The sequence below is a fragment of the Pelodiscus sinensis genome, chromosome 3, assembly GCF_049634645.1.
Source record: "Pelodiscus sinensis isolate JC-2024 chromosome 3, ASM4963464v1, whole genome shotgun sequence".
In the NCBI taxonomy this organism is placed as follows: Eukaryota; Metazoa; Chordata; order Testudines; family Trionychidae; genus Pelodiscus; species Pelodiscus sinensis.
The window spans coordinates 144,332,254-144,351,960 of NC_134713.1; the positions used below are offsets into that span (position 1 = coordinate 144,332,254).

A 19,707-nucleotide genomic window follows, 5' to 3' on the forward strand; every position below is an offset into this window, starting at 1 on the left:
GCTCCACATGGCACTACTGCTTTGAAGCACTCCTGTCTCTCCCCCCACTTGCTGCCTCTTTCCAATTGATAAGCAAATGCTTTTCTGATAATAGACTAGTCATTCACATCCCTACTTCCCACAGTTCCCATTGGCTAGGAATGTTGAATTGTGACAACTGAGAGCTGAGGGGGGCTATGCCTGTGGACAGTCAACATAACAAAATATCTCTGGGCCCTTCAGTGAATTATCCGGATAGGCCTTATGCCAAAAGGTTGCCAAACCCATGGTCCAAAAGGTGATCCAACTTTTTCAACATCAGGGCCAAAGTCTAATTTAAAAAGGTCACAATCAATACTTTGGGACAGATTCTTAGGCAGGCCAAAGGAAGGAGCCGCCCATCAGTCCCCTGATGGAAACTCCCCTAGCAGACACAGAGTGAGGACACTCATGTTCTACTCATTCCACCCCACAGCCGCCAATGCAGGTGACATGTCCAGAAATGAGAAGGGAAAATGGATGGAATTTGCTATACTCCAGCTATCTTCAATTGACATACTATCCCTAAGCCCTAAGGGGCCACTACCAGTGGTGCAGCTAGAGCAGGTATGGCCAACCTGAGCCTGAGAAGGAGCCACAGTTTACCAATGTACATTGCCAAAGAGCTACAGTAATTTGTGAGCAGTCCCCATCAGGTGCCTCCTCTCCCATCTCCAGCATCTTTTGCCCACCAGCTGTCCCACCAATCAGTACCTCCTCTTCCTTCTCCACACCTCCTGCCCACTGCAATCAGCTGTTTCATGGAACTCAGGAGGATCTGTGGGGGAGGGAAGGAGCAAGGGCGCATTACACTTGGAGAAGGAGGTGGAGCCATGAGTTGAGCACTGGAAATTTTGCACCTGTAGCTGCAGCCCCAGAGTCGGTGCCTGAGCAAGGAGCTGCATACTAACTTCAGAACAGCCACAGGTGGCTCCAGAGCCACAGGTTGGCCACCCCTGAGCTAAAACACCACTAAACTGTTCTAACATGACCTACAGCATGGAGCTCATTGGTTTATACAACTGTTTGCTGAACAGCAGTCACATATTGGAGATCAGGAAACTGGCTTCTGTCCCTAGCTAAAACTAAAGACTATACTAGACAGAAAAAGGATAAACAAAGCACGCTCTATCTGAAAAGCCTAAGGGGGGGAGAGAAGGGAAGTAGCTATGATTTAAACTTACCATGGCTTAAATCCTGGACTCTATTCCTGACATTGCCTGCAATGATCTTATATAACCTTAAATTGGAATATCTTTTCAGTTATGGAAAAAGTATAAACTACAACACTAACAAATACCATTTATCTTTAACCAATATCATATTAATCAACATAAGAGAAGCAAAGCAGATCCTTGAGCACTTGATATTTCTTGCAAAAAGAGTCTCAAGCAAGTCAGACAACCTAGTAAAAAGCTTTCAAGGGGTCTTTTGTTAACTCTGTTTTTTTTTCTGAATCCAATTTCCATCAAACAACCAAAAAAAAAAAATTTTAAGAGCATTCCAAGTTTACCTAGTTACTTTTTAAAAAACACAAGGTTTAAAGCTTCTGTTAAGATTTAATAAGAAAATTTCACTAACTATGGGGTAGATACAAGCAACTCCATAAAAAGGCATAAAATGTAAAAAAAGTTAGATCACCTACTGCACTATTAACTTAGTCAGCATGCCTAAATTTCCTATTAAATGTTCAGTCCTATTTTTATTAGCTATTGTATATTCTGAGGTATCCATTAACGTAATGGCAAATTTTGGCTCACTCTTCACTGTAGTTTTGCTTTAAAAATACAAATTTAAGTGTGGAGAAGGGGCTAGAAAGTAAACAAAAACAAAAAACCATTGTAGTTAACAATATTTACATTTAGTTCAATTAAATTTGGATGTTCAAACTTCATTTAGGACACTGAGTTGGAGGAGATGAGTTCCTACAATTGCTGTACTAAAAGTATTTCTGAAACGTGGTCACCATGGCTGCATGTGATGACCAGAGGCTTTTCTTGCAGCCAGTTTTCTGGGCTGTTGGGGGTAGGTAGAAATACCAGTTCCTCCCCCTCCCTGTTGCTCCTCGCTGTACTGCCTTCTGTTGGGGCCAGCAGCACAGGTTGGGCCCCAAACCCTTCTGGAGACACCTGGAGCACAACGCTGGAAGACTGTGCAGCTGGTGAGTTCACCATCTTCTGCAGGATGAACTTAGGCTTCAGCCCCAGGCTCCCACTACATGGCTTTGAGCTCCAGCCCCTCTTTCCCCCCATAATGCCTGCCCCAGCCACCACCAACTCACCCCTATTGCCCCTGGCTCCCCTTGCTTCCCCCTATCCATGGTTTAATTTGTCCTCAGCCTAGCTGGGTAAGTCTGCTGTGAGAAATGATGCTTGTATGTTTGCTAATAACGCTCTTCACAGCAGGCTTACGAGATAGCAATACTTACAATGATTTGGGCATACATGTGTATTTGTCTTTCCTAAAACTAATTTAAATATTTTAAGAAAAATAATGTTTAGAAAACCCCACGGCAACACATTTATTTACATCATGGTGGTTTTATCACAACAGAACCTTCTCAGATACTCATTGAGCACACAGAGATGTGGGGTTTTTTTTCAAATCACTTATAATCACTTAATTTGAAGTTAAAACAGACAATGGCAAATATCTATAACATAGTTAAATGTGTCAACAGATCATGAGGTGCTGCTGACTCTAGGGTATATTAACACATCAGCTAGAGGTGTGCATGCCAACATAGATATGGACATTCAGAAGCTTTTCTTAAGCCAGCACACTAAAAGCAGCAGTTTGTGCTAGCTGTGTCAGCATAGGCTAGCTACTTGAGTAGAAATCTACCCAAAACCTGGGAACATACTCAGGTGACCAGACCATGTTGATCCACAGGCTGCCAAAGCCACACTTATTTTTAGCATTCTTGCTTGAGCAGAACTAGCATATGTCCTGGGAAGCACCCTCCCAGCTGTCATTATACCTAGGAGACTGGGCAATGGTGGATAATGTATAAACCCATTCTCAACAGAGGCAATACACAGAATTACAAATCCCTTCTACTCCTAAACACCCAGATATAGGTCTCCTCTCCCTTCTTGTCCACTGGCCAAGGAATTGCACTCAATCCTGTTGAGGATCTAGCTATGTCACTCTACAACAGTCACTTCCACGATCAACTACAGTATAACTTTTTACTTGCAGATAAAAATAGAGGCAATTCATGAGTTCCAAATGAAGTGTCTCATTTATTAATTAAGAAAGACTGTTTGAAGCACACCATTTTAAAGGACCACAGGCTCCATGTTACGCTGCTGATTGAAAATGCCAAGTGGAGCCCAGGATCAGCTGGGGAGTCCCCAGCTGATCCTGGGTTCCATGGAAATGACGCACTGAGCCCAAGACAAGCTGGGGACTCCCCAACTGAGTCGCTCCAAGCGACGCTGCTGCTTTGAAATGCCCCCCTGGCATTTCAAAGGGGCTGCGCTGCACAGCTATTCCCTGGTTCAACTGTGTGCTGCCCCTTTGCATTTGCTTATCAGATAGTCTACTAGTCTTTAACATCCTTAACCAATACTACATCCATTTCAGGATCCTAGTTTTAATTTTCCAAGCTATCATGCATTTGACCTCTCCTCTCTATCCATGTCCCAAGATAGCAGATCTAATCAACAGGAACATTGGAGCTAGCAGGCAAAGTTTCTGCAGACAGAGCTTTTTCAGAGGTGAGACCATCCACTACAAGTCACGTTGATCATGGAAGATCTTACTATCTTCAGAGAAAAATCAAGTGGCAACTCTTTGCAAAGGTCGTTACACGACTATCCTCAACTCATATGCATGTGTTTCTTGAGGATAAATGAGATACTCTACTTGTTAAAAAAAAAACCATATATACACACTAAAAAGTAGAAGAACAGTAGAAAAAAGCAGTGTTCTGAAAAGCTATATGTTGGATTATTGCTATATGTACTTTGGTTGATGCCAACATAATTTGGTAATGAATACAGTAGAAATTTATTCTCAGCCTCTCCTGCTGTCTTTGTCTAGTAGGCAGGAAACAGTTTTCCTTGTCCAAATGTCAATTTTATTTGTAATGGACTTCTGTGCAATAAATTTCTTTTCCTCCAAGATTAGTAAGGACAACATATTGCATGTGCACAGCATACCACCTTTCAACTTACTGCCAACACTTGAAAAAAGTGTTTTCACAATTTTTTTTTGAAGTGCATAATCCTCAAAGGACTACAGTAAGAATATGCAAACCATGATGTTTTAATATGATGCTTGAATTACAAACAAAACTTATATTCACATTCACTTGCTCATGTTCAAATAACTGGGCAACCCTGAATTTTACTAAGCTTTCCAAAGAAAGTTATTGTTGATCTAAAAATAAACATGAAAAATTTGAGCAAAAGATAAGCTGAAAAAAGTGCCTCTTCAACCATAACTATAGGACCACTCTTGGGGCAGTCAATGAACCAGCTAGACTCAAGGCCAGTGTGAGAAAGAAAACAAAAATGTTTAAGTTAATATGGGAAAGTCCCCCTCCCCTGTTCACAAGAGACTATCATTGTTTAATCAGTTAAGTGCAGAATGGATAAAAAAATCAATTATTTAAAAAAAATTAAAATCATTTTTAATTTTTAAGCAATAAAATTACTAACATTTCTCATTAAAAACAAACACAACTAAATCTCATCACAAACATGCTAACCCTACACTTACAGTCTCATAAAAATGAATTAATGGCTCTAATCAGACCAGCCTAACTACCAACTCTTGCTTCTTGAAAGTTTTGGGCTTTCATATCTGACTGAAGTCAGATATGCAGACAGACATGGGCTGAATAGGATAAGTGTTGTTTTGTGCTTATGTGATGGTGGAGCTGGGCCAAGCAAGGCAGAGACTTTAGTTCACACACTTTCTTAAAGACAGAGATATAGGAAGGAATAAAGCACACTAGAAAAAAGCAGAGTGTTCTGAAAAGAAAAAGAGAAGGTATTATTCAGTAAACACACAGCTTCCTATATTTCCCCCACTCTTTTGTCACAGAGAAATTGTCATGACTTCTGGGTGTAAAAGAGATCCTATCCAGGAATATTTTGAAGAGATTCCTTCCCTAGGTAAAAAAGGAAAATGTGTCAAATATATGAAATGCAAGAAGACACAGGGTTTAGCTGAAAGAATAAAACACCATAAGGAAAACTGATTATTGGGAGAAAATTATATGGATGAAGATGTGTATATGTCTGAAGAATGTGAATCAACTGGTTAATAAGCTAAATAATTCACTTTCCAAGATTTCTTCAAGATTCTCTCTCTGCCTTTCAGTGTGTGATTTAACAGGTAAATTCCCCAAATTGTATGCTATGTTGGATGCTGGTAGAAAATAAAGTTTGGCTTAGTTAACTAATTAAACCAGTCATAAGAATGAGCTAAGTATACACTCTATCCCCCAAGCATATGATACAGGAAGCTGAAGAAAGAGAAATCTAGAGTTGCCAGCTGCCACTGGGTGTCCTTTTATTATTTTATATTACAAAATAGATGCCCACTCTTTTGGAACATCAAGGGCACAGACCATAATGGTGATGCCATAAGTCTAGTCCCTACTTTACTCATAACTAAACTTTCTCAAGGGAACCCCATCCTCATACTGTTGCTACACTTCAAAGGCAAAAGCACTGCATGGAGCCCAGGATCATCTGGGGACTCCTCTGCTGAACCTAGGCTCCATGCAGCACTGCTGCTTTGAAACACCGTGTGCAGCCTGGGAACACCCCAGTTGGTCCCAGGCTGCATGCAGCATTTCAAAGTGGAAGTGCCATGTGGAGCCTGGAGTCTGGCCCCAGGCTCCACGAGGTGCTGCCACTTTGAAGTACCCCTCCTCTTGCTGCCCCTGATAGAAGCAGCAAGGGGGATGCAGGGAAGTGACTAGTCAACAGGCTGATACGCATTTGCTTATCAGATAATTCACTAGTCTTTCACATCCCTACACTCAACTAAATTGCTTCTCTTCCCCTCCCCCCGCTGTCTCTGTATCAGAGGCAGCAAGGGTGAGGGGAGCAGGAGCTAGTGCTGGGGGAAGCCAGCTCAAAAACCAGTTCTCCACAGCACTGCCTCCGCAGGAGCGAGGGGAAGCAGAGGTGCGGCAGGGGGAAATGGTGCAAGCCAGGACTGAGCAGTCCCAGCTCACGCTGGGTACCAGACACTGTGCCTCTGCTTTTTAAATGTAGTGAGCGCCACCAGGCTCTTATTACATTTAAAAAGCAGAGCCACAGCAAACCCCCTTATCAACCAGTCAATAGAAATTCCACCAACTATTCAATTAGCTTCCTAACCGCTATTTAACTTTCCTACTGCAAATATGAAACATTCATTTAATATTTAGTTTAACTAAATATAACTGCAATTGGGTGTGTGTGTGATTTACTTCTTATCATTCCGAAGATACTACACTGCATCTGCAGCTTAACACATGTAAGGAGTATATTTTACTATTTCCTAAATTAATAAAAATCAAGTTACCTAAAAATGTATTTATAAATGCTGTAAAATGTTGCATTGAGCTGTAATTAATTTGTTTTAGTGATGAGATCTGCACCACTGTTTAATATATGAAGTAGTATCAGTGGGAAAACGGGAGGAAATCAATCCACCCTGCTTACATGTGGATATTTGGCAACGCAATGAGACATTTTCCATTACCTAGCTATTTAAGCAATACATGCTTTATTATTTAAAAAGCAGACCTCGAGAGGGTATGTTTCATCAACAGCTACTGAGATCTTTACATAAAAAGAAAATCACATTACACTTTCAAAAAAGCTTTAGCTAAATGTACAGTAATGGATAAGCAATTGTTCACCACCCTTGAAAACGGGAGCATACATATATTTACACGTTGCATTAGTCATGGGATTTTTTTTAAATGGGCATAAAAAAACCTGCTGACTTTTTATACTTTACCAGTAAGCACACACTAAAAGAAACTGATATGAAAATTTTGTTCATGTTGATAAAAATTCTTCCAAGATAATATGAAATAACCAACAATAACTCATGTATAGGATTCTAAAAATCTACTGAAAACCCTTCTCTCAATACACACACAAGATTTTATTAATGGAAATACAAACAATTAAATCATAGAATCATAGGACTGGAAGGAACATTCAGAGGTCATCTAGTTCAGTTCTCAGCACTCATGGCAGGACCAAGAACCATCTGGACCAGTGATTCTCAAATTGTGGTACGTGGATCACTAGTGGTCTGCAGCTGCCTTTACAGGTGGTCTGCAGCTTGAGCTCAGCACTCCTGTCCTCCCCCTGCGGTGGGGAGCTCGTGGTGGTGCTCCAGCCACACAGCTGCTACAAGTCTAAAGCACCAGCGCCAGCTTCCCGCTCGGAGGGCGTGTACGCATGTGCACGTGTGAGAGAAGACAGACCCACCTTTCCCTGCCAGACCCAACTTGTGGAGAAAGCGGCTCCATGTGTTGGCACTGCCCTCCCAGGCCGCAGGGGGAACGGCAGCACAGTGACATGCCATCTGGAGGCTTTCCCTGCTGCTCCCATTGGCCGGAGTTGCGGTCAATGGGAGCAGTGGGAGGCATGCCTAGGAACAGCAGGGGTGCAACCCAAGTAAGTGCCCCCCATGCCTAGACCTTATACCCCAATCTTCCTCATTCACCCTCCCCCACCAAGACCCCATACGCCCAAACTGCTCCTGAACCTTACATGGCCCCTACACCCTCCCTCTGGCCAAACACACTACCCCCAACCCACTCCTGCAACTACCATTGCTCCTACACCATCCCCTCCGGCCAGACACCTTATTCCAAGCCTGCTCCTATACCCCGCCTCCCACCCAGACCTTATACCTTCACCTACTCCTGTACACCACTTCCCACCCATATCCTGCACCCCTCCATTCCTCTCCCTGGCAGCCCTGAACCCCCCATTTTTTCTCAACCCCAGAGCTTGGGGTGGGGTCCACAAAATCCACTAAACCCCGAAACCTCAGAAATCTAGCCTATGGGAAGCCCTGAACCTCAATCCTCCCTGTCCCTCCCCCTAGGAGGATTTTTTTGTTTTTTAGGGGTTTTTTGCTTCTCACTTGTGTGGTCCCCAATTGATTTTTTCTGTGGGTCAGTGGTTCCCCACCCCTGCCATAAATAAAGAAAACATGGGAACCTTTTGTGTTGGACGTAAATTTATGTTTTACTTTATTTAAAATAAAGTTTGATAAACTAACATAAGAAAGTTAAAGTTTTTAATCTGTTTAATATTTTAAAGTAATATTTCCCTTCTTACTGGTTAAATTAAACCGTTCTCCCTAGCTGCAGCACTAGCAAAATGGCTCTGGCATAACTATGTAATTAACTATGTAATTAATGGAAATGCAAGTTTCCATTAGCAATTAGGGGTCAACAGAAAGGTTTTCATTGAACTAGGTGGGCCATCGGCCAAAATGTTTGAGAACCATTGATCTAGACCAGGCATGTCCAAAGTCCAGCCCGCGGGCCAATTGCGGCCCGTGTTCCGGTTTAATACGGCCCCACAGGTAATTTGGCAATATCTATCTTTTATGGCCCCCAACGAATCCATATGTATTGAGATGAATACATTGTAAAATCTCAGTTAATGTCAGTTGGTCTAAATCAGTTATAAATATATTTGGATACAACATGTATACTTGGTGTTATGTTCCTGTTCATATTTTTTTAACTTAAAAGTTGACAGACAACCTTTATTACCAATAATATGTAATGTACTTTACAATGTTCCTGACATATATTTCAGCTTCCTGGATTTTTTTTCATCTGGCCTTCAGATATGAAAGGCAGAGTGATTTAACACCTGTTTAGATTTGTCATCCATGTGACGAAATGAAAAGTATGCCATTTGCAATAAACTTTGCATAAAATAGTTAATTTGCATTTAATTTTAATGGTTCAAAGAATGTCAGGCAAAATGGTCGGCCCTCACGCTTGTTCACTTCATCAAATCTGGCCCTCTTTGAAAAAAGTTTGGGCACCTCTGATCTAGACTAAAAAGTGGTTAATTAGGTAACCATGTAACCATTAAAAATCTTAGCGGTTACATGTTGGAGGCTCTGCAGTATAAATCTGTGCACTGGCTAGTCCCACTTCTGGGGAGCTGGCTGCACTGCAAGCTCTGCAGCATAAGCTCTCTCTCTCTCTCCTTGCTTTGCACGCACAGTCCTTGCAACCCATCTTCTGCCCCTGTCAGAAAAAAATTTACCAAAGTCACAGAGTGGTTTCCAACTATGTTGTGGAACTCTGCATATGATCTTCATTGCATGGCAGCTGCAAGAAAAGTGTCAGGAGCAAAACTGACCACTGTACATAGCTTTTATTGATGTAACTAAAGCCTTTGACTCAGTAAATTGCCATGCCCTTTGGACTGTACTTTCGAAGATTGGATGTCCTGATAAATACAATTTCCTAAAGTTGCTTCATGACATGAAAACGACTGTTCTGAACAGCACTGGCTGTCAGAGTGAACCTTTCAAGGTACAAACAGGAGTCAAACGGGGCTGTATCATCGCTTCAAGCATGTTTGCAGTCTTTAGAGATGTAATTTTCTACCTAATTGCTGGGAAGCTCCCAGATGGCATTGAAATCATCTACAGAATGGATGGAAAGCTGTTTAGGCTTAGCAGGCTGAAAGTTAAGAGTAAGATTTCCACCACATCTATCATGGAACTTCAGTATGTGGAAGACAATGCAGTTTTTGCCCACTTTGAGAAAGATCTTCAAACTATCCTGCATTTGTTGCCAATGTTTACACAAGTCTTGGTCTCACCATTCACATCAAGAAGACCAAAGTGCTCCATCAGCCCTCTCCAAATGAGGTACCATATGCTCCATCTATTAAAATCAATGAAGAGGCACTGGAAAATGTCAATCATTTTCTCTACCTTGAAAGTTACCTTTCATCCAAGACAGATATTGATGTAGAAATCCATCATCATCTGAGCTGGGGCAGTGCAGTCTTTGCTAATTTATGGCCCAGGGTTTTTGAAGATCATGACATTCGAACAGATACCAAACTTTTTGTCTATCAAACCGTCATTCTCCCAACACTACTGTATGGGTTTGAAACCTGGACAACCTACAGACATCACAAATGCTGCCTCCAAAAGATCTTGAAGATCAAATGGGAATACAGGCACACTGACATCAGTGTTCTTGGAAGAGGCAAAGACCACCAGTATCAAGACAATGACCATCCATCAGCAACTCCACTGGACTGGTCACATTTGGGAGGCAATGGTCTGGCATCTGAACAAACAGGTCCTGTTTTCTCAGCTGAAAGATGGATACCATAAAATGGGAGGACAATGGAAGCGTTATAAGGACCTGCTAAAGGATAACTTAAAGAAGTGCAACACTGACATTGACACTTGCTCAGGATCATTCAAAATAGAGAGAAGTCCTACACCAGGGGTCAGCAACCTTTCAGAGGTGGAGTGCTGAGATTTGATTTATTCGTCTCTATGTACAGGTCTGAGTACCGGTGATACTTTTTAAAGTCAATAAAAGTGCTACTTACAAGCAGCTTCGTTAATAAACAAACATACAGATCTTACCTTTTAGTTTCAGAAGTGGCGCACCAAGATTTAACTTATTCACGGATCTGTGTGCCGGGGGAAAAAAGGGGGAGGGGAGGCAAGGGCAGGCTGGGCACAGGGACCTTATTTTCTGAACCAGCTGCAGCTAGGGAGAAAGGTTTAATTTAAACTATGAAACAAATTAAGCATTTTAACTTTCTCATGTTTGTTTCTTGGGTTGGGAATCACTGACCCACGGAAAAATCAGTTCAGGACCACACAAGTGAGAAGCAAAAAAAATTCCTGCAAAAACTCCCAACACTCACTGATGCGGCTTCAATTGAGACACCTCACTCTGGTGCCCTAGCCTCACCGGCTGAGGGGAAGGGGGGGGGGGACTGAGGTTCGGGGCTTCCCATAGACCAGATTTGCTTTTCTGGGGTTCCAGAGTTAGTGAATTTGATGGCCCTCCTTAGGCTCTGAGGTAAAGACAAAAATATGGGGTACAGTGTGCTAAACAGGGCTGTCAGAAAGTAAGATGGGATGGGGTGCAAGATCTGGGAGGGAGGTAGGGTGCAGAAGGGGGAGAAGTTGCAAGGTGTGGGTGGGAGATAGGGTGCAGAAGCAGGCTGGGAGTAGAGTGTCGGGCCAGGTGGAAGGAACAGGCGCAAGGGAGGGTGCAGTGTGTAGTAAGGATGGGCACTCCCACACAGCGCTGCCACTTTGAAATACCACTGCAGTGTTTCAAAGGAGCAGCGCCACACAACTGATCCCAGGCTTAGTGCCATATGGAGCCCAGGGTCCCTGAGGCACTGCCTCTTTGAAGTACCCCTATCTTCATGATAGAGGCAGCAAGGGGAGAGGGGGAGGGGCGGGAAGTGACTAGTCAGCTATCCTGAATAAGCATTTGCTTATCGGCTAGCCAAGTAGTCAACTAATCCTTAAGATCCCTAGTGTGTAGCCAGGAGAGAGGGTGCAGGAGCAAGGTGGATGAAAGAGCAGGGTGGGATGTCTGGCCAGGAGAGAGGGTAAAGGAACAAGGGAGAGTATTGGAGCTAGCTGGGGGTGTCGGGTCTTGGAGGGGGTGGGGGGAGGGAAGTGAGGGATTGAGGTTGCAGGAAATGAGGAGGGACCTTACCTGGATTTGTGCCCCCTTGCAGCAACTGCCACACCCATGCTGTCCCGGTCGCCCCAGATGGAGGCCCCGCTGCTGGGGCCCACATGGTCTGGACCCAGCCCCATTGGCCCACTGCCACTGTTGACACAGTCCGGGGCTGCCCCAGAGGTCTGCCACTGAGGTCTGTGGCCGGCCCCAGAGGCCTAGCTGCTGCAGCCCACATGTCCCAGGGCTGGCCCCAGAGGATGGAGGTACTGATGCCACTGCCACACGGGTCATGGGTCGGTCCTGGAGTACGTGGCTGCGGCAACGGTACCTCGGGGTGCCAGCCCCAAACCGCACCTCCAGCCTCCAGGGCCGGCCCCTGACCTCAAGATTGCAGCAGCGGTGCCTCTGGTCCCAGCCAAGGCACTGCTGAGGAACCTCAGTCCCAGCATTGCCTCCTCCCACTGCAGCCTAACCTGCTGCAGGGAGGAGGGAGCGTTTCCAGCAGCTGAGCAGGGGAGGAGATGCAGGGCTGAATTCCCTCCCACGTGCTGCTGAAAACTGGCTTGTATGCCATAAATGCCATAGGTTGCCAACCCTTGTCATAGACAATGGCTCCCTGCATTTTGAACTTGACCATTGACAAACTGAGGAGAAGAGGCGACTAGGTTCTAGTCATGGTCAACAGCCTCCTGCTGTCCCTGGAAACATCTGTCCTCACTAGAATAGAACTTGTGGTTCAAAGATGGACCTTATCAGCCACCTGAGGGCACACAACTACCATGGAAAATGATCATACACAGCAACAAGTGATTGCCATTATCAGGGCTTGACAAATCGCTGCTTCTACTCACCCGTGCGGGGCTGGCGAGTAGATTTCGCCGACGTTTGTCAAGCCCTGGCCATTATCATACTTTTGAAGCTGGCACCTGCCTGCTTCGCTGCTCCTGGTGAGCCAGCAGCTGCCCCAAGCTGCTGCCCCAATACAGAGCTAGCAGTGTGGTGACAGCTGGCTCCCTGGAGCAAGGCAAGGACCAGCATATAACTATTATGGTAATAGACAAGCTTATGCTTATCGGTTAACCATTTAAACAGTTACACTCTTATATCCCTAATCTAGACCATCCCTTGCTTGTGTTTGTAAAATTTCCATATTGGAAATTATAAGAGCAGGTTAGACAATCTCCCATAGGCAATTTATTCCAGGCCTTGACCACCTGAAGTTCTTCCTATTGTCCAACCTAAATATCTCTGCTGCAACTTAAGCTCATTCATTGCTTTTTGTCCTGTCCTCAGAAGTAAAGGAGAATTTTTTTTCTCTCTCCTCCACGTAACAACCTTTTATATACCTGAAAAGTTATGTTCCAGTCTTCTCTTTTCCACACTAAACAAAGCCAGTTTTTCAAGCTTGCCTCATAAGTCATATTTTCTAAACCTTCAATCATTGTTTTGCTCTTCTCTGGACTTTCCTAAATTTGTTCAAATCTTTCCTAAAATGCAGACTCCAGAATTGGATACAATACTCCAGTTGAGGCCTAATCAGCACAGAGTACAGCAGAAGATGTTACACTGTTGACTCAAATTTAGCTTGTAGTCCACAATGGCCCCCTGCATCTCTTGCTGCAGTACTCCTTCTTAGGCAGTTATGCACATACAAAATGGGAATGGCTGATTGTTCCTTCCTAAATTAAGTACTTTGCATTCGTTATGATTGAATTTCATCCTATTAAATTTCAAACCATTTCTCCAAATCCTTTTGAATTCTAATCTCTCTCCGGAACTCTTGAAACCTCTCCCAGCTTTCTATCAGTCACAAATTTGTAAGTGTACTTTCTATGCAATTATTAAATCAGTGGTGAAGATATTGAACAGAATAGGACCTGGAACTAGTGGAACCCCACTTGTTATGTCCTTCCAACATGACTGTGAACCATTGATAAATTCTGAGAACAGTTTTCCAACCAACTTTTACATCCCCACTACTGTAAAATGGGAAATGACTACCTAGGAAGAACTGCAGCAAGAGATTAGGGCAGTCAAAGCTGGTATGACACAATTTGTTCTTGACAAATCCATGACAACTGTTATTTATCATCTTATTTTCCAGCGGCTTGCAAATTCCTATAGAATGCACTTTATCAGAAACCTGCTCCCCCTCCACCCCCCCCAATAAAAAAGACAGGCTTTTATTCCAAGAACTTTAAAAAACACTCTATGGCATTTCTGGATGAAAGGGAGAAGTGAATTCTTAAGTCGAGGATTATCCAATAAAAGAATGTCCTAGCTCCAATTTCCAGCCACTCAAGGCCACAGACTAGGAGTAAAACACCTCAATCATTACAGTACACAAAGGCAGTTTCCAAAGTGAAGACCCAAATCATTTAGTACCAATAGGTCAATTAACACCTCTGAGTTCTTCCAGAACCAACCCTGAAATACAGACTTCAGCTAACAGCTGCAACCTGCTTCCGATAACAAGCACTTCTGATTAGTTTGCACCTGCACTAGGGATGTTAACCTGAACTGTGCCCAGGCTCATTGGTTAACCCTCTGTTACACGCAACCTGCCCATCCTCCCGCTGACTCTGTATCAAAGGCAGGTGGGGGAGCTAGCTTTCAAGCCATCTCCCCATACATACTTGCTCCTGGAGCCACCTCCCCTCCTCCATGCACTTCTTCCTTTGATACAGAGGCTGGGAGATGGAGGCAGGTGGGAGCTGGTGCTGGCATAGAGTCAGCTTAAAAAGCAGGCTCCACTCAAGCACCAACTCTCTCATTTCTCCCCTCTGTGTGTAAATGTGTAGCCGCTGAAAAATGTCAGTGGCTACACATTTACATAAATACATGCATTTTTACATCCCTACAATGCACCATTATGGCTTTTGAGCGGTTATCTAGAGTAGCTACTGGCAGCATTCAGTGGCCATAGCCAATCTGGAAGCAAGTAAGACATGGGAAACTCTGGAGAGGTCCACATTAGTGTTCCCTGTAAGCTGCACACTTGAGCAGCAACTAAGAAGAGATTCAAATGTCTCCCAGGTGATTAGCAAAGCACTCACAGCTAGGTTTTATTTCTACTGGTGCACAGTCGCACATGCATTGGTGCACATAAAAATTTATAATGCAGGTGGATGGAAAAGATTAGAGGAAACATTGTCCCACATATTAAAGAAAAGATCATAAGCCCCCAAACAGGTCATTTCGGGTGATAGGCTTCTTCACCACCACCATGATATGAAAATCCAGAGCAATTCCGAATCATGATCTGCCTGTCTGATCAATACACAGAAGAGAAATCATACCGGGAAACTATTTCCCAACGCTTTCCTCAGCAAACCAGAATCATTCTCATTTTGTCTGAATAGAACTTTCATCAGGATGTTCTGTTCTAGAACTTCTCAGCTAGACACCGGGTAGCGGAAGAATATAATTTCTAAGAGACACCACCCATATACTGAACACTACACAATATAAATTGTCCAACTATATTCTTTTGCTACCACATTTACATTTTAAAGGAGTGGTAGAATAGAATTTTCAAAACAGAACTCTTGGGACAGAGGAGTCATTATTTAATACTACAATATGGTATCATCCCATGAGTAACTGATACTGAAATGTAATCCTGCCTATGTTAAACATGGTCAGCAAGCAAGTCAACAAACAATCAATGGTATTAAGGAATGCTGATAAGTCTAAAACAGCAAAAACAATGCAACTCACTTGCATAGTCTCCATACAATATTTATTTAAAAGCTTATTTCCTTCACCTGTCAGTTTGAAGACTTCAAATGAGGCCAAAGTTTCCTCCCAACAATCTTCTCAATAAACCTATCCAGAAAGAGAAAGGTTAGATAGAGATGGGGCATTGGTCAGTAAGAACACCAATTTCAAGAGAGGGTTTATGGAGCAAAAGTCTAGTCACCACTCAATGGAAGCTGGCACATCTCTAGTCTGGAAATGCTGGTAATCTCAAACAAACAACCATGAACCTCAATCTCTCACTCCAGTTATATTTGTATCAGCCACAAAATGGAGAAGTCCAGTTTACCAATTATAAGCAAAGCCCAATTAAAAAGTAAGTATAGGCAGTACATTATAGGTAACTAAAATGGCAAAACCTCATAGAAAACATATTTATCTTCTCCAGGTTCTACATGTCTGTCTGTTTATAATTAGAAGCAGTTCCATGTCAGCTACTTATTGCTCACCTGAAAATAAATTACATGATTTGGGTCTTCACAAAGTGAAAGATGAAAGATCTTAATTTCCATTATTTAACGGGACTATCATCATAAAAATTAGTTTTTGCTACATTGAGCACAACTAACACATTTCATCTGTTGCAGGTCATGTATGTAACACACTGACATGTGAGGATAACATGTTACAAAAGGAATTCAATGGTCATTCTTTGAATGGCCAAGGACAAAATACAATTATGTCAATCAACAGAAAGGAACATATGTTGTATACCCATTAATGTCTGTAAAGAAGACAATGGAATGCATTCTCCACCCTAATAGTAATAAAATGGCCACAAACTTCAAACTACAAGTGAATGAAAAGTCGTAACAGAAGAGTAATTCTCATCCCCACCTTATATCTACCCTAAACCAAGAACCAGAAGACACTCATCTGAGAGTGCACAGTACACCCTTCCATGTGCATGGAAGCAGACACTTGGTATAAAACATACAGACATAAGGACTATGAAACCCCTCTTCTTTTCCTGCCCTAGATGTTGAACTCACTCAAGACATCAAGCCCTGCTGACTCCAATATCAAAGATGATACCTCAGTCAAAAAGAGCAGAAATCTTAAGTACCAGTCTGTATACTACATCTACTCAAAACTTACCTCTATCCGGGGGCTCATAGCACAGACTTACAAAAGTGAATCAGTTTTTGGAGCAAGATGCAAATACTGCTTTCTCTCCCCAACTTCATCTCTATTTCTGCTGAACCAAACAACCATCTAAAGCAGCAGTTCTAAAAGGGCCCCAAAGTGGGTTGTGATCAAGGATGTAAAGGAGTAGCACTATTGACTACTCACTCATTCCCCCCTCCTCCCTCTGCATTTTTAAAGGGAAGCCAGCACGACGCTGGCTGAATCCCTGTACCTGGGTCTCAGCACGCACACCCCTGCTCGCTGCCGTTCTGCATTTTTAAAGGGAAGCCGGCGCAAGTGCTGAGACTCAGGAACAGGGATTCAGCCAGCGTCCTCTCCTGCCAGCTTCCCTTTAAAAATGCAGAGTGGCAGCGGGAGGTTGTACTGAGACCCGACATCAGCTGGGAGTGAGCGCTGACACTGCCCTTCTTTATAGACTAATCGAGTAGTTGATGGAAATTCCATCGACTAGTCAATTAGCCAAGTAGTTGCTACTTAACATCCCTAGTTGTGATCACATTTTAATGGGGTTGCCAGGACTGTCTTAAACTTGCTGGGACCTAGGAACAAAGTCCAACCTGAGTTTACAGGCCCCCTGCCTGGGCTGAAGTGTATGGGGCTTGGGCTTTCACCCTCTTGCCCAGGGCAGTAAGGCTTGGATGGGCTCAGGTTTTGGTCCCCCATCCTGAACTCATGTAGTAATTTTTGTTGTCAGAAGAAAATCACAGTGTAATGAAGTTTGAGAACCACTGATCTAGAGAAAGCACACCAAATAAAACAGATCCATGGATCAAACAAATGAAGTTGAGAGCCTTTCCGATAACAATTACGGATGGTATCAGCCTAATTAAACTATCAACTTTGCAGTCAATAATATGAATCAAAGCACAAATTGTATGGGTTAATGCCTCATAAGAGTTGGACTGGATAGATAACAAATGCCAAACCACAGGTCTACATCTGGAAAAGTGTGGTTTTCATCTTAGTCTCCCATCTCTAGCAGCCTGGCAAATATAGCAGACACTCTGCTTCCTTCCACAAACTGAAAAAGAGTTATGCATAGCCTGAAAGCTTGTTCCTTGCACCAACAGAAGATGGTCCAATAAAAGATATTACATCACCTACTTTGTCCCTCTCATGTCTATCATAACAGGAATCAGAATCTTCAACTCACAAGAATGTTACTCAACCCTCTTTGCATCTTACACATCCTATCAAAGGTGTACAAGTGGGTACCCAAATAATGTCCTACAGAGAATAGCATGTGAACAGATCTATAAAAGGAAATATCCTTTCACAAAACTCCTGCTAAAATGGATGATAGAATTTGCCATTTACAAAATCTGCACGAACTGGATCTGCAAAACACTGGCTCCAACTCAACTATAGGTAAGCAGTAACAGTGGTTTTTTTACTTATGGCTTGTCTCCATTACGCTGGGGATCAACTCTGCAGTAAAATATACCCAGCCATCAATTTATGCCATGATAAATTGATCTCAGGATGATTTCCCATTGATGCCAGAACTCCACCAGGAAGAGAAGAGTTGCCAGCGTTGATGAAAGAGCAACACCCACCAACCTTACTGCACACAAGATGCCACGGTAAGTAGGTCAACTTCAGCTATGCTATTTGTGTAACTGAAGTCACGTAGATTAGATTGACGGCATGGGTTAGTGTAGATGAGACCTTGAACTGACCTCTCCAACTATCCAAAAAGGGTATGTCTACATTTGCACTCTAGTTCGAACTAGGGATGCAAATGCAGGCATTCGAAATAGATAATGAAGCAGGGATTTAAATATCCCATGCTTCATTAGCATGAGCTCGCTGGCACGCTAATTAGAATCACAGCTGATTCGAACCAGGGAGTGCATGCCAGGACATGGTAGTTCGAACCAAAGCCCTTGGTTCGAACTAACGTTACTCCTCATTTTTTTATCATGCTAGTGAAGCATGGGATATTTAAATCCCCGCTTCATTAGCAATTTCAAATGCCTGCATTTGCATCCCTAGTTCGAAGTAGGGTGCAAGAACAGACATACCCAAAAAGGGAAAAGAATCAGTATCGGACTACCAGACACCAGAGTAACCACTGAGTAATCTGCTATAGAAAGCAGTAGGATTTATGAACAACTGGTTCCTGTATGGGAGTGGTCACCAACCAGTCGATCACAATCAACTGGTCGATCGCAGGGGCACTGACAGTCGATAGCAAGTCAGATTTCCCAGCCCCACCTTGTTCCATCTGCCCGCAACAAGGAGCACGCGCTGGCGCTACAACCTCCTGCCCCACACAAAAGGAGCTAGCTCTGGCTTCCTGTGGTGTGAGGAGGAAAGTCCCAAGGCTCTGCACCAGATCTGGCTTCTCAGGAAGCATGCATGCTGCTCCTCCCCTCCCACAACAGCGCACGCACTTTCTTTTCTTCCCTTCCTTCCACATGCTCCGGGGAGCCAGGGTGGGAGGGAGGAATAAGATAATGGAGGAGGATCCGGAGCAGCTGGATTTCTTAAAAGAGCTGCACGCACGCTTCCTCTAGCGCTGCCTGCAGATCCTGCTCAAGAGAGCCTCGTCCCTGGAGACCCCCAGGTCCCGGCCAAGATGCCCCTGCCCCCTTTCCCTTGGCCAGACCCTCACCAGCTCCCTGCCCCCTGGCCAGTCACCACCCAGCACCCTGCCCCCTGGCGAGACACCCACCAGCACCCTGCTCCTGTCCCCTCCCTCCTGGCCAGACATCTACCCCCAGCTGTACCCCTATCACTATCCCAATCACTGGCAACTCTGTCCCACACACTGAACTCTTCATTTTCGGCCCCAGCTCAGAGCCTAGAGAGAGGCCACAAAATCCACTAACCCTGGAACTCCAGAAGAGTTAATCTAGCCTGAGGCCTTGAACCTTATTCCTACCTACCCTTCCCTCCATCAGGGCTGGAGTGCCAGGGGATTGAGGTATCTCAATTTTGGCCACATCAGTGAGGGTTGGGGGATTTTGGAGGGGTTGGTTTTTTGCATCTCACTAGTGTGGTCCCTGACTGATTTTTCTGTGGGTCAGTGGTCCCTGCCCCAAAAAATGTTCCTTGCTTCTTCCACAAATAAAGACAACATTGAAACATTTTAT

The 19,707-nt window shown here is 43.7% G+C and overlaps 1 protein-coding gene across 5 annotated transcripts in view; it reads right to left on the reverse strand.

The window, feature by feature from the left end:
- FBXO11 (F-box protein 11) overlaps positions 1-19,707 on the reverse strand; it is a 171,227-nt gene that overhangs the window by 144,641 nt on the left and 6,879 nt on the right. Inside the window, exon 1 of one of the 5 annotated variants that reach the window (XM_075925097.1) lies at positions 15,469-15,492. The exons of the other annotated variants lie outside the window; for them this stretch is intronic. The gene's annotated coding sequence lies outside the window, so the exon portion shown is untranslated. Of the gene's footprint in view, positions 1-15,468; positions 15,493-19,707 lie in introns of those variants that run through there. 5 annotated transcript variants of the gene reach the window in all.